Source organism: Zalophus californianus, chromosome 13, assembly GCF_009762305.2.
Source record: "Zalophus californianus isolate mZalCal1 chromosome 13, mZalCal1.pri.v2, whole genome shotgun sequence".
Taxonomy (NCBI): Eukaryota; Metazoa; Chordata; class Mammalia; order Carnivora; family Otariidae; genus Zalophus; species Zalophus californianus.
Window position 1 is genome coordinate 12,130,493 of NC_045607.1, and position 15,534 is coordinate 12,146,026.

The 15,534-nt window shown below is 41.3% G+C and overlaps 1 pseudogene; it reads right to left on the reverse strand.

The window, feature by feature from the left end:
- Nucleotides 1-266: 266 nt before the first annotated feature.
- On the reverse strand, nt 267-1,193 carry LOC113935022 (annotated as a pseudogene).
- Between the last annotated feature and the right edge of the window lie 14,341 nt (nt 1,194-15,534).

Consider the following 15,534-nt stretch of genomic DNA (forward strand, 5'->3'; position numbering starts at 1 on the left):
AGTTGGGAATTATTTTATAAACTATTAAGATATTTATAATTATTATATTTAATTTTATGAAAAAGAAAGTCAAACTCTGATTACAGTAAACTGTTGGCAATCTTTTCCTTTCTGATAACTAGACTATAAGTACTTTTGAGGACAGAAGTGATGATTTATTTTGCCTTTCTCACAGAATTAAACTTCATACCTGTAGGTAGTAGGTGCTTAGCCTTTAATTGTTGAATCAATGAGTAAACTCCTAGAGGAAGCAGAATATGAGTATTCTATTCTTTTCTCCTAGTCAGCTTTCTCAAGGCTCATTTCATGTCCTTGTTCCTAAGACTGTAGATAAAAAGGGTTGAGCATGGGGATTACCACCATATAAATAACAGTGACCACATGGTCCTTTGTCACTGAGTAGGTGGATAAAGGGCAAATGTACACAGAAATGGCAGTTCCATAGAATAGCGCCACAACCGTGAGGTGGGCTCCACAGGTGGAGAAGACCTTGTACCTGCCTCCCCCAGAAGGGACCCTCAGAATGGCACGGGTGATAAAAACATAAGAGACAATGATCAAAATGAAGGGACTCATGATCACAACGGAGCCCTCTGTGAAGGCTGAAAACTTACTGACGGAGGTGTCAGAGCAGGAGAGCGTCAGCAGTGGCTGGACGTCACAGAAGTGGTGGATGACGTTGGGCCTGCAGACGGAGAGGCGGGTCATGAGAATCGTGTGTGTGAGTGAGTGGAATTGGGACAGCACCCAGGACGCCATCACCAGCAGGAGACAGCACCGGGGGCTCATGGTCGTGGTGTAATGCACAGGTTACAGATGGCCATGTAGCGGTCAATAGCCATGGCCGCCAGGAGGAAGCTGTCAGTGATCCCAAAGGCCACAAAGAAATACATCTGTGTGAGGCACTGGGCAAGGGGAACCTTCTTGCTCTTGCTCAGCATGTTTGCCAGCATCCTTGGCACAATGACACTTGTAAAGCAGATGTCCACCAGGGACAGGTTGGAGAGGAAGAAGTACATGGGGGTATGGAGGCGGGCGTCCCCCTGGATGGCTGCAGTGATGACTGAGTTGCCAGCCACATTGACCAGATACATGGCAGGGAAGCTGGCAAAGAGCCAGCCCTGCTCTTTGGGGTCACCGGTCAGTCCCAGGAGGAGGAATCCAGTGATGTGACTCTGGTTTCCCCTTGACATTGTTATCCTGCAAGTAGAAAATATAAAGGAATGTTAGGCATGTGTCCTGGCTTGGAGTCTCTAGTTATAACTTCTTCTGAGTGACTGGTATAGTTGATGGGAGTATGGATTTTGGTGTCACAGCTTTCTGGCTTTCCATTTTGGCTCTGTCACTGATTTACACGGAGCACGAAGTCACCTCTTGAACTTTCATTGCCTTCATCATTGAAGGCAGAAATTATGAAATTTACCTCCTCAGACTATTCTGTTTTGGCCGGGATTTCTCTCTGTTTGGCTTTCTAAAACTGGATATCAGAAGATCTTAACTTCTCCCTGAAGAAAAAGGATATATATCCTAGAGGGCATGTTCTTAGCTCCAACCTCTTTGGGAAAAGCTTGCAGAATGGGTTTGGGTGTTGGAATAATGTATCAGGAGTGTCATGGAACTGAACAGGCTACAGTCCCCCAGGAGATGAAACTATATGGTATGAGGCAGGCCACTTTCTGGCAGTGGGAGGGCTTCTGTCTGGTTTGGTTAAACTTTTTATTTCATGCAGGTGGGTGGCATTAAGAAAGTCATAACAGGAGTAACAGGTGCATATCGTGACAGTAGATTAGAGTGGAGTAGAGCTGTAGGTGCTTGTCTGAGCATGAAAATTATATAAAAGGTGCAGATAATACTGAGAGGATTAGATAGCAAAGTTCCGGGCTTCAGGAATTGGGTTCTTACCCGTGAAATGGGTGCAGAGAAGCAAGATCCAGAAGGAACAGAACAGGACCCAGTTTGGAAGGAACTGTGGCTCCGCTCAGCAGTTATAAAGGCAGAGACTCGGCTGCCATGGGACACAATCAGAAATCCATTACCTGCCCTTTGTGCCCAGGATCAAACTCTGGCTACTGGCCAGAATGACTTGATCCTGAGTCAGTCACTATGTTCCTGGTCTCGGGCTCCTAATGTCCACCTTGCCTAGGGTCAGGATTAGTTCCAGAGCAGAACTCAGGGAGAGATTTGCAGATGTGTGTCCGTGACTCCAGGTAAAGGGAGAAACTGGTAAGGGAAGATGCGTGAGAGCAAGTCTACACTCAAGGACACTGAGTACCAATGATTTTTTCTCCTGATGATTAAAGCACTGAAATAAAATCCTTTGTAATGTTGGAAAAGACCCATACTGCCTGCATCTCTCTGGGCATTTTTCTAAGGTACAGAAGCATGAGCTTCTAAAGTGTCTTTTTTTCTCCCAAGTGCTTGGAACTTTGGACCGAAGTGATTTCTCCTACTAGGAAGGACACAATGACACACCATTGACACGGGGAGGCCCAGGATATCATTTCAGAGGGGGTAGGGACCTGTTTGGCTGTTGGACACTGTGTCCCCAGTTCACCACCATATCCTCGTAGCAGGTGCCCAATGCAAATACTGAACACTTCGAGAGTATTTACATGTGCTAGGCACTGTATGATGATTTAATCCATATAAGAACTCTGGCAGTATACAGATGAGGAAACTGAACTGTAGATTTATTAGAGATTTACCCTTGAAATGGGTGCAGAGAAGCAAGATCCAGAAGGAACAAAGCAGGACCCAGTTACTGCTCAGTAACTTGCTCAAGATCATAGTGTTAGTAAGTGGCTCTATTTCCAACCCAAGCAGTTTGGTCCTTAGGGTCTTGTTCTTTGCTCTTATGCTATATTACTCCTCTGCCTGTTATATATTTGCTCACAGTATAAACTCAGAAGGGACAACTTTGACAGCAACTTGAATGATGGGGGCGTGTTGCATATGTGGCCAGAATTAGCTTCTTTGGATCAGGAGAATTAATGGAAACAGTCCAGGATTTGGTTTTAGTCCTGGTGTAGTTACTTACCACCTGTTTCCCTTGGAAGATCTTTGTGCCTTGTTTATTTTTCTCATGGAAAAATGAGAGAAGTACAACACCATTTCCATCAGAATGTTGTGGGCATCAAATGAAAGAACATATCTGAAAAGTGGTTTGTAAATGAGCAGGTGCTATATCAGTGGACATTGTATAAATAATATATAATTAAAGTAATATATGATAATGGAAAATAATAATCTTCATATTTAATATATAGTACCTGGTTTAGCTAGTTAAGACAAAAGAAAGTAAGGAAGTAAGTGTGTGTGAAATGGTCGGGGTGATCACTGAAAGGAGAGCAAGGTCATAGCTTCTGGAGAGGTGCAGGACAGGCAGTATTAGAATTTCCTGGTCAGAGAAGGGGAAGGGACAGAGATTCCAGTGGGTTTCCTGCTTTGTGGGTCTTTTCTGCAGTAGTGATGGATAAGTTAAGGGGCCAATGCTGACAGTCTTCCCACAACCAGGTCACTGAGAGTTTTTATTTTTTTAAGGTGAATATTCTTTTTTTAAAAATTTTATTTAAATTCAATTAATTAACATACAGTGTATGATTAGTTTCAGAGGTAGAATTCAGTGATTCATCAGTTGCATACAACACCCAGGGCTCATCACATCAAGTGCCCTCCTTAATGCCCATCACCCAGTTACCCTATTCCCCCCACCTCCCCTACAGGAACCCTCAGTTTGTTTCCTAGAGTTGAGTCTCTTATGGTTTGTCTCCCTCTCTGATTTTGTCTTATTTTATTTTTCCCTCCCTTCCCCTATGATCCTCTGCTTTGCTTCTTAAATTCCACATATGAGTGAGATCATCTGACATTTGTCTTTCTCTGATTGACTTATTTCACTTATGGTTTCAAATAGCTCAGCAAAGCCAGATGACCTTTCTTCATCCAGTATTTTGTATTTACTCAAGTCTTTTGATGTGGGACAAGAGACTGGTTTGCTACAGCACCCTCATTCCTATGATTATCTCTGCATCCTCCTTGGTTCCAAGGCAGGATGCTTCTGAGCTGAGACAGTGGGAGAAATGAAGAGGACAGCAAGAGGCAAGGGAGCATGATGATGGGGTAGGTTCATGTGTGAGGTAGTGTCAAGGGCCTTGTCCAAGAAGTTTCCAGTTAAGAAGCAAATGATTGAACTCCTACAACTCAATAGTAAGAAACCAATTAAAATAGTAATAACCCAATTAAAAAATGGGTTAAGGACTTGAATGGACATTTCTCCAAAGAAGACACGCAAATGGCCAACAAGTATATGAAAAGATGCTCAACATCACTCATCATCAGGGAAACCAGAACCAGAATGAGGTATTGCCTCACACCTGTTATGATGCCTATCATCAAAGAAACAAAAGACAATGAGTATTGGCAGTGATGTGGAGAAAAGCAATCCTTCTACATTTTTGGTGGAAATATAAATTAGTACAGCCATTATGGAAAACCTGTATGGAGGTTGTTCAAGAAATAAAATATAGAATTACCATATGCTACAACAATTCCACTTCTGGGTATATATCCAAAGCAAATAACTATTTTTGAAGAGATATTAGCACTGTTATGTTCATTACAGCATTATTCATAATGGCCAAGGTGTGGAAACAACTTGACTGTCTATTGACAGATGAGTGGAATGTGTTATATATCTACAAAGATAAAATCGAAGGAAAATTCTGCCAGATGTGACAATGTGGATGAATTTTAAGGACCTTATGCAAAGCAAAATAAGGCAGCCACAGGAAAAAAATACTTCATAATTACCCCTGTATGATATATCTAAAATAGTCAAATCCATAGAATCAGAAAGTGGAATGGTGGTTTCCAGAGGCAGGGGGAGGGGGCAGTGAGGAGTCACTAATCAATGGGCATAAAGTTTCAGTTAAGCAGGATGAATAAGCTCTAGAGATCTGTTATACAACATGGGATTTATAGTCAATAATAATGTATTGTACACTTAAATATTTGTTGAGGGTAAATCTCATTTAAGTGTTCTTACCAAAATAAAATAAAAATTTTTAAATAAGGAAGCAAAATAATGACAGCAGAGAGGGGTTGAGGAGAGTATTACAGGACGTCTCAATCTCAGGACCATGTCGGGTGTGGACTGGATTGGGTTGAACTGCAAACTCCACTTAGTAGCCTCCTGGCTAGGATTGAGGGCTCTGAGATCAGACAGTCCTGGGCTCAAGTCCTAGCCTCACCAGATTTTGGCAGAGTGACTTGGGCAAGCTGCTTAACCTTAAGCCTTAGTTTTCTGGTTTAGAAAACAAGAATTATATAATAGGATTTGCCTCTAGGCAGTTATGAGGATTCTCATAATATGCATTACAAATCAGTTAGTAATTTAAGTGGGACAGAATAAACTCCTGATAAGTCCCAGCTGTAATTATTTCTAATTTATTTATTTATTTATTTATTTATTTATTTATTTATTTAAAGATTCCATTTATTTATTTGACAGAGAGCGAGCGAGAGCAGGAACATAAGCAGGGGGAGTGGGAGAGGGAGAAGCAGTCTTCCTGCAGAGCAGGGAGCCCAATGCGGGGCTCGATCCCAGGACCCTGGGATCATGACCTGAGCTGAAGGCAGACGCCTAATGACTGAGCCACCCAGGCGCCCCCCAGCAGTAATTATTTCTGTTCAACCTTATTGAATGGATTTGTATATGTAAACCTTAGGAAACTGGCACATAGTCGATGTTTAATAAGTACCTGAAGAAATATACAGAGATTTAAATAATCTGAGTCAGAATAACACTCAGAAATCATCCCTTCCAAACCACCACCCAGAGCAGGAAACTTGCAGAAGCCCTGAGGGTGGTCATCCAGCTTGAATATATCTGGTGACAGGGAACTAGTGAGTTTCCTTCCAATTTTTTGAATTGCCTTCCAATTTTTTATCTGTGGATATTTTTGATATTAAATCCAAGAGTCAAGAATTCTAAACCTCACACTTCCAATATCCTTTCTTAACTGATTTCAGTTACAAGTGATGACAATTTTGTTCTTCTTTTACTTGTGGAGTTACTGATTTGTTCAGCATTCAGTAAGCACTTTCTGAGTGCCGACAGTCACGGTAGGTCCTGGGGACACAGAGGTGAACAGACAGTAAGTCACCCGACAGGTGTTTGAAGACAGTGGCCATTTCTGCCTACGTCTTCACTTTTCCACGTCCACTGTCTCCTGCCTGCTCTGGCCTGACCCCTTCAGGACACAGCTTCTAGGTCTCCCCTATCTCCAGTCACCCTCTTCCTCCATCCCATGACTGACACTGCCATGTGACAGACCCACCATCAGCGAGGTAGAGTGTGAATAGGGACTCAGGAGTCCCAGGATCTTCCTCTTTACCCAGAAAAAATCTGCTTTCATGTGTTTTACAGATTTTTTTTTAAAAAAGGATAATTTTGAAGACAAGCTCTCACTGCTAAAGAAAGATATCAAAACTGAAATTCTAATCTACACGATCAATTTGCAGAGGGACAATTGAAACCCAAAGAAGGAAGTTGGTTATTTTTGTGTTTATTATATTGAAGTATAGTTGACGCACAATGTTACAGTAATTTCAGGTGCACAACATAGTGATTCGAAAACCCTGTACACCACACTATGCTCACAGTGAGTGTAGCTGCCATCTGTCACCAGTTACGCTGCTATTACAGTACCACTGACTGTGTTCCCTGTGCTGTAGTTTTCATCCTCATGACTTGTTTATTCCATAACTGGAAACCTGTATCTCCCACTCCCTTTCACCCATTTGGTTCTTCCCCCACTCCCCTCCCCTCTGGTAGTCATCACTTTGTTCTCTGCATTTGTAAGTCTTTTTCTGCTTTTTTTTGTTTTGCTTTTTAGATTCCACATGTAAGTGAAATCATATGGCATTTGTCTTTGTCTGATTTATTTCACTTAGCATTACTACCCTGTAGGTCCATCCATGTCACAAATGGCAAGATCTCATTCTTTTTTATGGCTGAGTAATATTTCATTGTGTGTGTGTATGTATGTGTGTGTGTATATGTATATATATAGCACATGGAAATGGTCATTTAATACTGCACTGTGAGTCTTCGGAATTTTCTCCTCCCTTACCCTTCTCTTGTTTCAGCCTTTCCCACAGCCCGTGTCCCATGCTGTTCTGAAGTTGGGCTAAGGCCACCGATGTGGATTCTCTTTAGTGCAGGACTGGCTTTGGGGACACTGTGAAGCCAGGCTGGGATGACAGAGGCTGGACTTTTACCCTTCAGCATCCAAGCAGCTACACTAGTCCTCCGAAAGTGTTGATCTCTTTGCTTGGAGTCTCACACATTCATCGCAAATCCTTCCATTTTTTTTGTGGATGGAGAAGGGAAACAGAGGCACATGGAGGAGTCTGAGACAAAAAAATATTGGCGTCAGGGTGGTAAGGGTCACATGACCCTGGCATTAACATGTTGCATGCAAAAAAAGATTTTCTTCTCTAAAAATGAATGTATTCGTAAGTTTCTGACACTCTAGGTTAGAAACATCTAGGTTGGGTATGGTTGGGGATACCAGTTAATTACTCAGGTAAGGGATGGTGACCTCACATGGCCTTTGGAGGACCCAAGCCCTTCTCCTTAGCCTTGTTGATCTTGATGTCTAGAGGAGGAATAGAGGGTTTGGAACATAGAAAGAATGTTCATATCAAGTCAAGAAAAGGAAAAAGCCCCAGCTTCTGGTGAGAGGTGTCAAGACCTGCAATGTTGGGTGTGTGGGGCATGTGTAATTGTTGCTTCAGTCTAGAGATAAGGTTATCAGCAACTGATGTGGCCACTTTTCTGCTTCCTCCAGAGGGGTGACCTCTCAGTGTAGCCCCAGGAACTGGAATCATGAGCCTTTCTTTCCTCCCCAGCCATCCACCACCTTACTGCTTCAGGTTAAATCAGATGTTGAGGAATAGGGTGTGCGCTTAGAACTATCTGACTGTCCTGTACGTGACCTCACCCCAAGGAGGTAGGCAGCCTCCCCAGGCACCAACCCCAGGGAACTCATTAAACACTGTGTCTGGGAGAGAAGTAGAGACCTCTCAGTAGAGACCAAGGAAACTCAGGCTGCCGTAGCAGTGTTTTTCTTGGATCTCCAGATAATTAGTCACTTGTTATTCTAGTGATTTCTAAGGAGACAGAGGCAAATGCATAGAGAAAGCCTGGGGCTTCTTCCACGATGTGGGAGAATGCATAGAGTCAAGGGAAGAGTCCAGGTCTTCACATAAAAACTCCTCTTTGCTGATGAGCTGGTGCTGATACAGCCACACCTATCAATCCATTGATTAACCGCCCCCCCCCTTTTTAGTTGTAAACTATACATAACATAAAACTTATCATTTTAACCATTTTAAAATGTATAGTTCAGTGGCATTAAGTTAACGATCTTGAGCATCTTTTCATATACTTGTTGGCCATTTGTATGTCTTCTTTGGAGAAATGCTATTCAAATCCATAGCCCATTTTAAAATTAGGTTATTATTATTTTTTTCTTCTAATGAATTGTAGGAAAATACAATTTCCCCACAATATATCTTATAATGGGCTTATCTTTTAACCTAATAGATTATCAGATATGTTTTGCAAATATTTTCTGCTATTTCCTAGGTTGCTTTTTTTTTCACTCTGTTTGTTTTGTTTGCTTTGTAGAAGCTTTTTAGTTTGACATATTCCAACTTCTCTAGTTTTTGTTGTCGTTGCCTGTGCTTTTGGTGTCATATCCAAGAAATCACTGCCAACACCAACGTCAAAGAGCTTTTTCCGTAAGTTTTATATAAGAGTTTTATGGTTTCAGGACCTACAGTTAAGTCTTTAACCAATTTCAAGTTGGTTTCAGTGAATAGTATAAGGGTCCAATTTCATTCTTTTGCATGTGGATATCTAGTTTTTGTAACATTGCTTGTTGAAGAGACTACCCTTTCCTCATTGTATATTCTTGATACCTTTGTTTAAAATTAGTTGATTGTATGGACTTGAGTTTATATCTGGGCTTTCTGTTCTGTTTCATTAGTCTTTATGCCAGGACCATACTGTTTTGATATTGTTGCTTTGTAATATATTTCAAAATCATGACATGTGAGCATTCTATTTTGTTTTATATTCTCAAGATTGTTTTGCCATTTGGGATTCTTTGTACCTTTTTTTTTAAGATTTTATTTATTTATTTATTTAAGAGAGAGAGACAGAGAGAGCATGCATGTGCAAGAGATAGAGAGCATAAGCGGGGGGAGGGGCAGAGGGAGAGGAAGAAGCAGACTCCCCACTGAGCAGGAAGCAGAATGTGGGGCTGGATCCCAGGACCCTGGGATCATGACCTGAGCTGAAGGCAGATGTTTAACCGCCTGAGCCAGCCAGGCACCCCTGTACTTTCTTTTTTTAAAATTTTATTTTATTTAAATTCAATTAATTAGCATATAGTGTATCATTAGTTTCAGAGGTAGAGTTCAGTTATTCATCGGTTGCACATAACACCCTGTGCTCATTACATCATGTGCCCTTTTTTTTTTTAAGATTTTTTATTTATTTATTTGAGAGAGAGAGAATGAGAGATAGAGAGCACGAGAGGGAAGAGGGTCAGAGGGAGAAGCAGACTCCCTGCCAAGCAGGGAGCCCAATGTGGGACTCGATCCTGGGACTCCAGGATCATGACCTGAGCCGAAGGCAGTCGCCCAACCAACTGAGCCACCCAGGCGCCCACATCATGTGCCCTTCTTAATGCCCATCACCCAGTTACCCCATCCCCCCACCCACCTCCCCTCCAGCAATCCTCAGTTTTTTTCCTTATAGTTAAGAGTCTTTTGTGGTTTGTCTCCCTCTCTGATTTCATCTTGTTTTATTTTCCTCCCCTTTGTACTTTCATATGAATTTTAGGATTCCTTTATTTATTGTTGTATATGCCATTGGGATTTTAGGATTTTAATAGGGATTGAATTGAACCTGTAGATCACTTTGGTTAGAATGGTATTTTAATGGGGCACCTGAATGGCTCAGTCAGTTAAATATCTGCCTTTAGCTTGGGTCATGATCTCAGGGTCCTAGGATCAAGCCCCTCATTAGGCTCCCTGCCCGATGGGGAGTCTGCTTCTCTGTGTCTCGCCCCCTTGCTCATGCATGCACGCTCTCTCTCTCCCTCTCAAATAAATAAATAAAAATTAAAAAAAAGAATGGTATTTTAACAATACTTATCCTTCCAATCCATAAACAGGTGATATTTTGCCATATATTTGGGACCTTCTTTAACTTCATCAAATGTTTTTGTTTCCATTATTTAAGTCTTTCACCTTCTTAATTGAATTTATTCGTAAGTAATTTATTCTTTCTGATGCTACTGGTGAGGTAGTTTACTTATTTCCTTTCACACTGTTCATCGTGAATGTACCTATTCACAACTGAATCCTTAACCCACACCAGTCTTCTTTCCATTCCTCCAGTGCAGCTTCATTAACAGTGTCACCAAAGGCCTTCATGTCATTAAAGTCAATGGACAGTCTTCCAGGCTTATTTCGCTTAAACTGTTCATATTTTAATGTTGGTTAATAGTCACAGCCTCTTGAAACTTCGATTCTTGGACGATACAAGTACTCCTTTTCTGTCCTCGTTGCTAATACCTTCTCTGTTGGACTCCTCAGTATCAGAAATACTCAGCACTCTTCTCCTCAGCATTCATGTTTCACACCCCTCCTAGTGATTGTTACTTACTCTGATCAACAGGCAAAATATGTCCAAGAAGTAATTTTTCTTAGCTCAGGATTGTGTAAAATCTCCAGCATTTTCATATATGTAATGAGCTTGCAGTAGAAGGACCCAATACATTTCCCTTCACAGTTTCCTCATCACACGACATGCTTCTAGAATTATTCCACTGTTGTATCACCAGCCTCACAGGTTATCTGTCTATATGGTGGGAGGAGGAGCTGCCAAGGGGTTTCCTCGTCTGTTCCCAAGGGCCACGTAGAAGCTCTTCACCTGACTGGGCAGGGTGTACAGAAGGCCTGCTTAGACCTTTGCTCTGACTATATGTACTTTCAGAAGGGATTTATTTCATTCTCACTGTTGTTCATTAGTAAATTTCCAAGTTCATGCTAGGCTCCTTTGTTTGGATAGCAAAACTTTGATTAGTTTTTCAATACTACCTGCCAACATCAGTTCACCCTTCTGAAGGGTGGCAGGCTATCTTGTGGAAAGTGCTTCCTATTCTGACAGAGACAGCACTCGAGCTGTGGCTGAGAAGGTTAGGACTAACCTGGGGGACAGATATGTAACACTTTCACTACAACGTATATCTCATGGTCCCTCTTTTTTCTTTTTTAAAAGATTTTGTTTATTTATTTGAGAAATAGAGAGCACAAGCAGGTGGAGGGGCAGAGGGAGAGGGAGAAGAAGACTCCCCGCTGAGCAGGGAGCCCAATGTGGGTCTTGATCCCTGGACTCGGAGATCATGACCTGAGCTGAAGGCAGACACTTAACCGACTGAGCCACCCAAGTGCCCCTCATTGTCTCTTGTTCTCTAGAATTCCCTTTAGTGTGAACTTTAGGGAGGTTACTTGTCGACAATAAGTTGGGGTCACAAGTGCTGTGAGTCACATCTAGACCACTGTATTAAATGCCAGTGCAAAATCTTCAAGAGGTTCCATCAGCTTCTGAGAGAGTGATGATTAATGTTTACAGTGGTGTCTGCTCCATCAGCTTTGGTCCCTGAGTGTTTAAAATGAGTAGCACTCTATGCTTTTCTTTTTTTTCTTTTTTTTCATAATTTTTTATTGTTATGTTAATCACCATATATTACATCATTAGTTTTTGATGGAGTGTTCCATGATTCATTGTTTGTGCATAACACCCAGTGCTCCATGCAGAATGTGCCCTCTTTAATACCCATCACCAGGATAACCCATCCCCCACCCCCCTACCCTCAAGAACCCTCAGTTTGTTTTTCAGAGTCCATCATCTCTCATGGTTCATCTCCCCCTCAGATTTCCCCCCCTTCATTCTTCCCCTCCTGCTATCTTCTTCTTCTTTTTTTTTTCTTAACATATATTGCATTATTTCTTTCAGAAGTACAGATCCGTGATTCATCAGTCTTGTACAATTCTCAGTGCTCACCATAGCACATTCCCTCCCCAATGTCTATCACACAGCCACCCAATCCCTCTCACCCCCACCACTCCAGCCACCCTCAGTTTGTTTCCTGAGATTAAGATTTCCTCATATCAGTGAGGTCATATGATACATGTCTTTCTCTGATTGACTTATTTCACTCAGCATAACACCCACCAGTTCCATCCACGTCGTTGCAAATGGCAAGATCTCATTCCTTTTGATGGCTGCATAATGTTCCATTGTGTATATATACCACTTCTTCTTTATCCATTCATCTGTCGATGGACATCTTGGCTCTTTCCACAGTTTGGCTATTGTGGACATTGCTGCTATAAACATTGGGGTGCATGTACCCCTTCGGATCCCTACATTTGTATCTTTGTGGTAAATACCCAGTAGTACAATTCTTGGATCGTATGGTAGCTCTATTTTCAACTGTTTGAGGAACCTCCATACTGTTTTCCAGAGGGGTTGCACCAGCTTGCATTCCCACCAAGAGTGTAGGAGGGTTCCCCTTTCTCCACATCCCCGCCAACATCTGTCGTTTCCTGACTTGTTAATTTTAGCCATTCTGACGGGTGTGAGGTGGTATCTCATTGAGGTTTTGATTTGGATTTCCCTGATGCCGAGTGATGTTGAGCACTTTTTCATGTGTCTGTTGGCCATTTGGATGTCTTCTTTGGAAAAATGTCTGTTCATGTCTTCTGCCCATTTCTTGATTGGATTATTTGTTCTTTGGGTGTTGAGTTTGACAAGTTCTTTATAGATTTTGGATACTAGCCCTTTATCTGATATGTCATTTGCAAATATTTTCTCCCATTCTGTTGGTTGTCTTTTGGTTTTGTGGACTGTTTCTTCTGCTGTGCAAAAACTTTTTATCTTGATGAAATCCCAATAGTTCATTTTTGCCTTGGCTTCCCTTGCCTTTGGCGATGTTTCTAGGAAGAAGTTGCTGTGGCTGAGGTCGAAGAGGTTGCTGCCTGTGTTCTCCTTTAGGATTTTGATGGACTCCTGTCTCACGTTTAGGTCTTTCAACCATTTGGAGTCTATTTTTGTGTGTGGTATAAGGAAATGGTCCAGTTTCATTCTTCTGCATGTGGCTGTCCAATTTTCCCAACACCATTTGTTGAAGAGACTGTCTTTTTGCCATTGGACATTCTTTCCTGCTTTGTCGAAGATGAGCTGACCATAGAGTTGAGGGTCCATTTCTGGGCTCTCTATTCTGTTCCATTGATCGATGTGTCTGTTTTTGTGCTAGTACCATACTGTCTTGATGATGACAGCTTTGTAATAGAGCTGGAAGTCCGGAATTGTGATGCCGCCAGCTTTGCTTTTCTTTTTCAATATTCCTCTGGCTATTCGGGGTCTCTTCTGGTTCCATACAAATTTTAGGATTATTTGTTCCATTTCTTTGAAAAAGGTGGATGGTATTTTGATGGAGATTGCATTGAATGTGTAGATTGTTCTAGGTAGCACTGACATCTTCACAATGTTTGTTCTTCCAATCCGTGAGCATGGAACGTTTTTCCATTTCTTTGTGTCTTCTTCAATTTCTTTCCTGAGTATTTTATAGTTGTCTGAGTACAGATCCTTTGCCTCTTTGGTTAAATTTATTCCTAGGTATTTTATGGTTTTGGGTGCAATTGTAAATGGGATCGACTCCTTGATTTGTCTCTCTTCTGTCTTGTTGTTGGTGTATAGGAATGCCACTGATTTCTGTGCTTTGATTTTATATCCTGCTACTTTACTGAATTCCTGTATGAGTTCTAGCAGTTTTGGGGTGGAGTCTTTGGGTTTTCCACATACAGTATCATATCATATGCAAAGAGTGAGAGTTTGACTTCCTCTTGGCCAATTTGGATGCCTTTGATTTCTTTTTGTCGTCTGATTGCTGTGGCTAGGACTTCTAATACTAGGTTGAATAGCAGTGGTGAGAGTGGACATCCCTGCCGTGTTCCTGACCTTAGGGGAAAAGCTCTCAGCTTTTCCCCATTGAGAATGATATTCGCTGTAGGTTCTTCACAGATGGCTTTTATGACATTGAGGTATGTACCCTCTATCCCTGTACTCTGAACAGTTTTGATCAAGAAAGGATGCTGTACTTTGTCAAATGCTTTCTCTGCATCTGTTGAGAGAATTATATGATTCTTGTTCTTTCTTTTGTTAATGTATTGTATCACGTTGATTGATTTGCCGATGTTGAACCAGCCTTGCAGCCCAGGGATAAATCCCATTTGGTCATGGTGAATAATCCCTTTAATGTACTGTTGGATCCTATTGGCTACTATTTTGGTGAGAATTTTTGCATCCATGTTCATCAAGGATATTGGTCTATAATTCTCCTTTTTGATGGGGTCTTTGTCTGGTTTTGGGATCAAGGTAATGGTGGCCTCATAAAATGAGTTTGGAAGTTTTCCTTCCGTTTCTATTTTTTGGAACAGTTTCAGGAGAATAGGTATTAATTCCTCTTTAAATGTCTGATAGAATTCCCCTGGGAAGCCATCTGGCCCTGGGCTTTTGTTTCTTGGGAGATTTTTGATGACTGCTTCAATTTCCTTGGTGGTTAGAGGTCTGTTCAGGTTTTCTATTTCTTCCCGGTTCAATTTTGGTAGTTGATACATCTCTAGGAATGCACCCATTTCTTCCAGGTTATCTAATTTGCTGGCATAGAGTTGCTCATAATATGTTCTTAGAATTGTTTGTATTTCTTTGGTTTGGTTGTGATCTCTCCTCTTTCATTCATGATTTTGTTGATTTGGGTCATTTCTCTTTTCTTTTTGATCAGTCTGGCCAGGGGTTTATCAATCTTGTTAATTCTTTCAAAGAACCAGCTCCTACTTTCGTTGATCTCTTCTACTGTTCTTTTGGTTTCTAGTTCATTAATTTCTGCTCTGAACTTTATTATTTCTCTTCTCCTGCTGGGTTTAGGCTTTATTTGCTGTTCTTTCTCTAGCTCCTTTAGGTGTAGGGTTAGGTTGTGTATTTGAGACCTTTCTTGTTTCTTGAGAAAGGCTTGTATTGCTATATACTTTCCTCTTAGGACTGCCTTTGCTGTATCCCAAAGATTTTGAACAGTTGTGTTTTCATTTTCATTGGTTTCCTTGAATTTTTTTAATTTTTTTTTAATTTCCTGGTTGACCCATTCATTCTTTAGTAGGATGCTCTTTAGCCTCCATGTATTTGAGTTCTTTCTGACTTTCCTCTTGTGATTGAGTTCTAGTTTCAAAGCACTGTGGTCTGAAAATATGCAGGGAATGATCCCAATCTTTTAGTACCGGTTGAGACCTGATTTGTGACCTAGGATCTGATCAATTCTGGAGAATGTTTCATGGGCACTAGAGAAGAATGTGTATTCCGTTGCTTTGGGATGGGATGTTCTGAATATGTCTATAAAG